Here is an 8,381-nt window from a genome sequence, read left to right as displayed (position 1 = left end):
AAACCGCCAATCAGCACCCGGCTCCGTTTCTGCCGGCTCTTAAAGCCCCAGCACCCGCAAAGCGATGCCCTGGGAGAGGCAGTGAAGGGCGGGGGGGTGTCCATAATCACCCCGGGACGCCGGACAGCCGGCTTCAGAAATCTAAGCCAACTAGGGGCGCAGGGATGGCTCAGTCAGTTGAGCTGGGACTCTTGGTTTCAGCTCCAGTCATGCTCTCAGGGTTCTATTGAGCTCTGGGAAGGCTCCAGGCTCAGCAAGGAGTCGGCTTGAGATTCTCTCTCTTCCTCTCCCTCTCCCTCTGCCCCTCTCTCTGCTCGCATTGGGGCACTCTCTCTAAAAATAAATAAATTAAAAAAAAATCTAGGCCGACTAGAAAACATGCATGTCACTTCTGGGACTTTTCTCATTCATTATTTCTTAGTTCATTCAACTATTTAATACTTTTGTACTGAGACACTACCATGCAGGAGGAACGAGATGCTGAGACACAGCGCTGGAGCAGACAGCCTCCGCTCACGTCTTCAGGGGGGTTACAGTCTAGGGAGGGAGCCTGGGGTTAAAGAACTAAAGAATACAGCTGGTATTTCATTCCAGTTGTCATCAGGGCTGTATCAGAGAAGCACCACAGGGCCTATGAGACTTATAACAAGGGAATGACCTGGTCTGGCAGTCAGAAGGCTTTCTGAAGAAAGTGATATCTGAACTGGGCATACAGACCTCACCCGCAGCCCAATGCTGCATTCATACTGTCCTTAGTGCACTGTCTCTCCCCTAGATACCTCATCACACAGGTCCCCTTTCCTGAATCCCAACGCCTCCTCCTCTATCCTCACTCCCGGCCAGAGACATGCTTCCTCCTTCTCTCTCTTTTTTTTTTTTTTAAGATTTTATTTATTTGACAGAGATAGACAGCCAGTGAGAGAGGGAACACAAGCAGGGGGAGTGGGAGAGGAAGAAGCAGGCTCATAGCGGAGGAGCCTGATGTGGGGCTCAATCCCATAACGCCGGGATCACACCCTGAGCCGAAGGCAGACACCCAACGACTGCGCCACCCAGGCGCCCCCCTCCTTCTCTTGAAAACACAGGAGCTCTCTTCTGTTTGCCATCTGCCCACCAGCCAGCTCTGCACCCACATACTGCCTCCCCACCTCTTCCCACAGATGACCTGTCTGTGCCCCTCAAAGGTCAGCCTTGCACTTGGGATCAGCCCCATCCCATCACCTATTCTTCCCTCTCTGTCCTGCATCATTAATTTTTGGCTCCCACTGGACCATTCTCATCTGATACAAGCATAATGCTGATTCTCCCATTTTTAAAGCAAAACAAGAAAACAAAGCAAAACCACTCTTCGCCTCACTTCCCCCTCTACCACCCTCGGTTTGTAGCAAAGTTCCTTGAGAGGTCTATGCTCAGTCTCCAGTTTCTCTTCTCCTACTCTTTCTTGAACCTGTCCTGATGGGGCTTTCTTCTTCAACATTCCTCTGAAATTGCTCTTGGTCAGGGCACTGGGGTGGCTCAGTTGGTTAAGTGGCTGACTCTTGATTTGGGCTCAGGCCATGATCTCAGGGTCATGAGATTGAGCTCTGTGTGGCCCCAAGTGGGGCTCCATGCTGGGCATGGAGTCTGCTTAAGATTCTTTCCCCTCTGCCCCTCCTCCCACCGCTCACTCACTCTCTCTCTCAAAAAAAAAAGGGGGGGGGGGTCATCTGGGTGGCTCATAGGTTGAGCATCAGACTTGGTTTCAGATCAGGTCATGATCTCATGGGTTGTGGGATCAAGCCCCACATCAGGCTCCACACTCAGCGGGGAGTTGACTCGAGATTCTCTCCCTCTCCCTCTGCCCCTCCCGCTGCTAATAAATAAAATCTTTACAAAAATGAAATTGCTCTTGGTCAAGTTACCAGTGATTCTCTGGTTGCTAAACCCAATGGTCATTTCTTGGTCCTCACTTTCCTTGACCTCTCAGAAGCATCCAGCCTAGGTGATCATGCCTTTCTCTCTAGGCTTCTGGAACCACGCCCTCCTGGTTGCCTCCTGACTCACTGGCAGCCCCTTCTCAGTCTCCTTTGATGGCTCTTCTCCTCCTCTTCATCTTCTGAGTGTTACAGTGGCCCGGGGTTCAGTCCTTGATGTTTTCCTTTCTCTCCATCCTTACATTTTTTTTTTTTCAGATTTTATTTGACAGAACAAGAAAGCACGAGCAGGGAGAGGGGCAGAGGAAGAGGGAGAAGCAGGCTCCCCACTAAGCAGGGAGCCCAACACAGGGGCTCGATTCCAGGACCCTGGGATCATGACCTGAGCCAAAGGCAGACGCTCAACCGACTGAGCCACCCAGGCGCCCCCCTCCTTACTGTCTCGATGAGGATTGCACCTAGTCTTATAATTTTAAACAGCATTCTTCTATATGCTGTTGGTTCTGTATATCTATTTATCTATTTACAGATATCTTCTATCTTCTGTATGTCTTAGCCTTCGCCTCTCTACCAGACTTAAGTATTTAATAGTCTAATAAAACATCTCAAATTCAACAAGTCCAGAAGTAAGGTCTTAAAACACAGCCTACAGAATTGGAGAAAACATCTGTAAATCATTAATCTGATAAGGGCCTAGCATCCAGAATATAACAAGAACTCTTACTATTCAACAATAAAATGACAATCCAATTGAAAATAGGCAAAGGATTTGAGTAAACAGTTCTTCAGAGAAGATAGACAAATGGCCATGAAGCACTTAGTCATTAGTGGAATACAAATTAAAATCACAGTGAGATGCCACTTCCCATCCACTAAGAGGCTATGATAAAAAGAAAGACAATAGCAAGTGTTGACAAGGATCTGGGGAGGTTGGAACTATGACACATCGCTGGTCAGGGGGTAAAATGGTGCGGCTGCTTTGGAAAGCAATTTGAACGTTCTTCAGAAAGAGTTACCATATGGCTGAGCAATCCACTCATGGGTCTCTCTATACTCAAGAAAACTAAACACATATGCTCACATGAAAACTTACACATGAATGTTTAGAGTGGCATCATTCTTAATCGTCAAAAAGTGGAAATAATCCAAACATCCATCAACCAATGACTAGATAAATAAAATATGTCATATCCATGTAACGGAGTATTATCTGGCCATAAAAATAATTAAGTACGATGGGTGGGGAAACCTTAAAAACATATGCTGAGTAAAAGAAAGCAGACACAAAAGACCCCATATTGTATGAGTCCATTTATATAAAATTTCTAGAACAGGCAAGTCCATAGGGACAGAAAATAGATTTCGGGAGAGGGGAATGGGGGAGTGGCTAAGGAATATGGATTCCTTTTCTGGTTCAACAAATGTTCTGGAAATAGTGAGATGGTTGTAACATTTGTAAGTATACTAAGAACCACCAAATTCAAATTTTTAAAAAAATTTTATTTATTTGTCAGAGAGAGACAGAACACAAGTGCTCAAGCAGGGGGAACAGAGGCAGAGGGAGAAGCAGGTTCCCTGCTGAGCAAGGAGCCCCCTGTGGGGCTTGATCCCAGGACCCTAGGATCAGGACTCAAGCCAAAGGCAGACACTTAACCAACTGAGCCACACAGGAGTCCCCCAAATTCACATTTTAAAGAAGTGAATGGTATCTGAATTATATCTCAATTTAAAAATTATCATAACGAAAAAGAAAAACACTAAATTCTTGATCTTCCCTGACCTGAAACCCCCATCTAAAGCCTCTTCCGACTCCATCCTTCCAGTGGCTCAGGCCAAAAACTTTGGAGCCATCCTGGCTTCTCCTATTTTCTCACACTCTTTATCCAATCCATTAGAATGGTATGTTTCCCACAAAATATATCCAGACTCTGAGCGCTGCTCACTACCGCCACTTCTCACCTCCACCTCCGCTGGATGACTTTAGTAGGGGCGTCTCCACCACATCCCTGATTTGCTGTCGGAGAGTCCTCCTGGCTTCCTGCTGATCCTTCCAACGCACGAGTCAGGTCCTGTCCCTCTTCTGCTCCAAAGTCTGCAAGGGCTCCCATCCTTCCACTGAGAAAAACTCAGAGGCTCTACTATGACCTCCAAGGCTCTCATGGTCACCCTTCTCCATTATTTCTGCAGCTTCATCTCCTTCCAACCTCATTCACTCAACACCAAGCACTCGAGCTTTCTCGCTACTTCTAGAACAAATCTTGCAGCTCCCACCCGCAGAGGCTTTGCCTTGCAGCTACCCTCTGCCTGGAATAGTCTGCCTTTGGCCCTCTGCCTGGTAAACCGCAGCCTTGCTTCAAGTCATTGCCCTGCTGTCACTTTCTTGAGACACCCACTCTGACTACACCCTCCCAACACCCCATCTCCCTTACCCTGCCCTGCTTCTGCCGTCGTACGCAACCCCAGTGGCATGCAATATCACTTACTTACTTACTTCTCTATGTTTATTTTCTTTCCTTGCCGCCAGGGAAGAACCACAGGGGCAAGAACATTTATCTGCTGTGCTCACTGACCGACTCCAAGCTCGACCTGCATCTGGTACGTAATATTGCTCCATAAACATTTGCGGAATGAATGAATGAGCTCCAAGGGATGAGAAAAAATTAATCAGGAAAAGTGCAGGAGAATGTTCTGGGTGGAGAAATGGTGTGCACAAGTGCCTCAACAAATTAAGGGAGAAAAACGGCATTCGCACATCGAACAAATGGCATAAAACCATTTCATAAAATGTAATTCGCACTCATGATAAGAACAAACTCTTTGCTTAACAACTCTAAACAAACTTACGAACCTACTTCTTCACTTGAGAAAGGGTTATCTGCCAGAAACGTAGGGCAAGCAGCATATGTAATGGCAGCTCCGTAGAAGGTTTCCCGCAGTCCAGATGTCCTTCTGGCACCTGGTAGGATCACCTTCTCTGCCCCTTTGGAAGGGGTTTGGCCGGGGGACTTGCTCTGAAAGGCTAATGGACAGAACAAGAGTGACTGTCAGGATGGAAGCTTCAAAAGCCAGGGCTTAATTCACGCTGGCCCTTCCCTCCTACCACAGCGATCATGACAGCAGTGCCCACGGAGGCACAAGGCCTCCATCAGCCTGAGTCTCTGAGAAACAACAAGGAACTCCTCCCTGCCCCGTGACTTGTGTTGGACGAGAGGTGTAAATGAGAATTTGAACGAGAAACAAAATTATTGCGTAAAGCCAAAGATTTGGAATTTTTTGTTATTATTGCAGCCTACCCTGACCCATCTGGAATGATACACCCCGTGCAGTCAGAAGTGAACCAGTGCCTCTGCTTTTCCAAAATACACTGGACGTTACAACTGATGCAACTAAAACAAGAGGTTTAAAGATGGGGAAAGAAGAGGCCAAGTTGCCATTACTTGTGATAATGTGACTATCTACCTGGAAAACCCAGAGCAACAATTGAGGGGTTCAGCACAGTGGCTGGTTATAAATCAGGAGCTTTCCCGTAGATCAGCAAGAACAATTTGAAAATGTAACAATAATGTTTAAATCCCATTCACCATAGTAACAAAAACTACAAAATACTTATGAATAAACTAATCAGAAATCTATAAGACTTTCATGGAGAAAACAATAAAATTATGTTGAAAGACACAAAAAAGACCAAATAAACGGAGAGATGTGTTGTGTTTTGTAATAGAATGGGTACCATTGTAAAGATGCCGATTCTCCCCCCCCCACGATTAATTTAAAATTCCAATGTCATCCCGGTCAAAATCCCAAAAGATCTCTTCATAGAGCTTGAGAGGATGCTTCTAAAATTTCTATGTTTATTCATTCACTTCACAAAAACTTATGGAGGGTTAGACTCTATTCTAGGTACTGAGGATACAGTGGTGAACAAAACAAAACAAAACACCCCTCCTTGGGGGCGCCTGGGTGGCACAGCGGTTAAGCGCCTGTCTTCGGCTCAGGGCGTGATCCTGGCATTCTGGGATGGAGCCCCACATCAGGCTCCTCCGCTATGAGCCTGCTTCTTCCTCTCCCATACCCCTGCTTGTGTTCCCTCTCTCGCTGGCTGTCTCTCTCTGTCAAATAAATAAATAAAATCTTAAAAAAAAAAAAAAACCCTCCTTGAAGCTCTCATTCCTAAGGGAGAAAACCAATAATAAAACGTAGATGTGCAGCTGCATAAGGTCTCATGGTGATTATACACAGTGTTTATAAGTGTGCAACAGTAGCTGCTCGAGAAAGAGCAAATGGTGAGGGTTAGGAGCTCGCCTTACCAGACCAAAAGATACACATAAAGCTGCAATTTTAAAAACAGGTGAAGGGTACATTCAATAGATGATAAGAATAGAATAGAGCCCAAAACCAAACGCATGCACCTAGAGGGATTTGGCTTAGGATAAAGAAGCCATTTCAAATCAGTGGGAGAGGATGGATTCTTCATGAAAGTTATTGACACAATTAAATTAACCTGTGGGAAAAATTAATTCTTACGCGAATAAAAAATAAATCCCAGCTTAAAATTCTAGATGAAAAAGAACCAGAACAACCTCAAGTTTTTAGAAGAAAGCATCAAAGAATGTCAGCGATCTTTGGGTAGAAAGTGCCTTTTAAATATTCCTGGTGGGGAGGAATATGTAATTATACATTTTGGAGTTTGGTTTTGACCATTTGAAGTAGAAATACACATAATCTATGACCTATCAAGTTCTACTTCTAGATACTTTTTTTTAAATTTTTATTTATTTATTTGACAGAGAGAGAGACAGCGAGAGGGGGAACACAAGCAGGGGGAGTGGGAGAGGGAGAAGCAGGCTTCCTGCTGAGCAGGGAGCCCCATGTGGGGCTCGCAATCCCAGGACCCTGGGATCATGACCTGAGCCAAAGGCAGACACTCAGCTTAATGGCTGAGACACCCAGGCGCCCCTATTTATTCATTTTAGAGAGAGAGCGAGCATGCATGAGTTGGGGGAGGAGCAGAGGGGGGAGAACAGAATCTCACACAGACACCCGGCTGAGCGTGGAACCCGACACAGGGCTCGATCTCAAAACCCTGAAACCATGACCTGAGCTGAAATCGAGAGCTGGATGCTTAACTGACTGAGCCACCCAACGTGTCCCTATTATTCAGCATTTTAGAAGAATGAACCAGAATTAAGTCTATGTGTATGAACATGCAAGATCTCAAAACATATTGTTGAGTAAAAACAGTTCCTAAATGCTACCTACAATGTGATGTCTTTTATATTTATATTTGTTAAATACACACACAATACCATGCATCATCACTATATTATAGTGTATTAGAATTCTCCAGAGAAACAAAACCAATAGGATAGATAGGTAGATAGGTAGGCAGACAGATTTCTTATTATAAGAAATTGATTCATGCAATTATGGAAGCTGAGAAGACCCACGAGCTGCCATCTGCAAGCTAGAGACCTAGAAAAGTCTGGGGCATAGTTCTAGTCTGAATCTAAAGGCCTGAGAACGAGGGAATCTGATAGGATAAGTTCCAGTCCAAGTCCAAACCTTGAGAACCAGGAACACCAACGGTTTAAGTCCCAGGCCAAGGGCAGAAGATCGGTGTCCCAGCTCAATCAGGCAGGGAGCGAATTCTCCCTTCCTCCACCCATTTGTTCTATTCAGGCGTCCGGTGGATTGGATGCCGCCCACTAACACTGGGGAAGGCCATCTGCTTACTCAGTCCGCCAGTTCAAGTGCTAATCTCATCAGGAAAGACTTTCTTCCTTTCTTTCTTTCTCTCTTTCCTTTTTTAAGATTTATCTATTTATGTATTTCGGATCAAGAGCGGAGAGAGGAGGGACAGAGGGAGAAAGAGCCTCAAGCAGACTCTGTGCTGAGGGCAGAGCCCGATGCGGGGCTCCATCCCACGACCCTGAGATCATGACCCGAGCTGAAACCAAGAGTCGGATGCCCAACCAATTGCACCACCCAAGTGCCCCGACATGATTTCTCCAGAAATAATGTTTAACCAAACATCTGGGCACCCCATGACCCAGTGAAGCTGACACATAAAATTAACGATTACACATATTAATAGCTAACATCTATTCGGCATTTACCATGAGCCTGGCACTCATCCTAATCACCTAACATAGAACGCCTTACATGAATGTTAAAACAACACTACTAAAAAAAAATTATTAGTGACTGTTATTAATGCTTACTTTACAGATGATAAGACTGAGGCCGTTTTAGTTAAGTAATTCAATAGTTCGATAAGCAGTTAAGTACTTTGCTGAAGCTTACACAGGCAGGAAGTAGGAGCCCTAGGAAGCAAACCTTGGCAGCTTGGCTCCCCTTGGCGCCGTCATCAGGGAGTGGAGGCAAGGCACAGACTGGGCGAGGGAGCAGGTGGGCGTTACAATACCTTTAATGTTCTGTTTTTAAGGAACAAAGGTAATTGGTGTATTA

This window comes from Ursus arctos, unplaced genomic scaffold (genome assembly GCF_023065955.2).
Source record: "Ursus arctos isolate Adak ecotype North America unplaced genomic scaffold, UrsArc2.0 scaffold_25, whole genome shotgun sequence".
Classification (NCBI taxonomy): Eukaryota; Metazoa; Chordata; class Mammalia; order Carnivora; family Ursidae; genus Ursus; species Ursus arctos.
The sequence above is the reverse complement of the archived record's forward strand: the minus strand, read 5'-3'. Positions refer to the sequence as shown.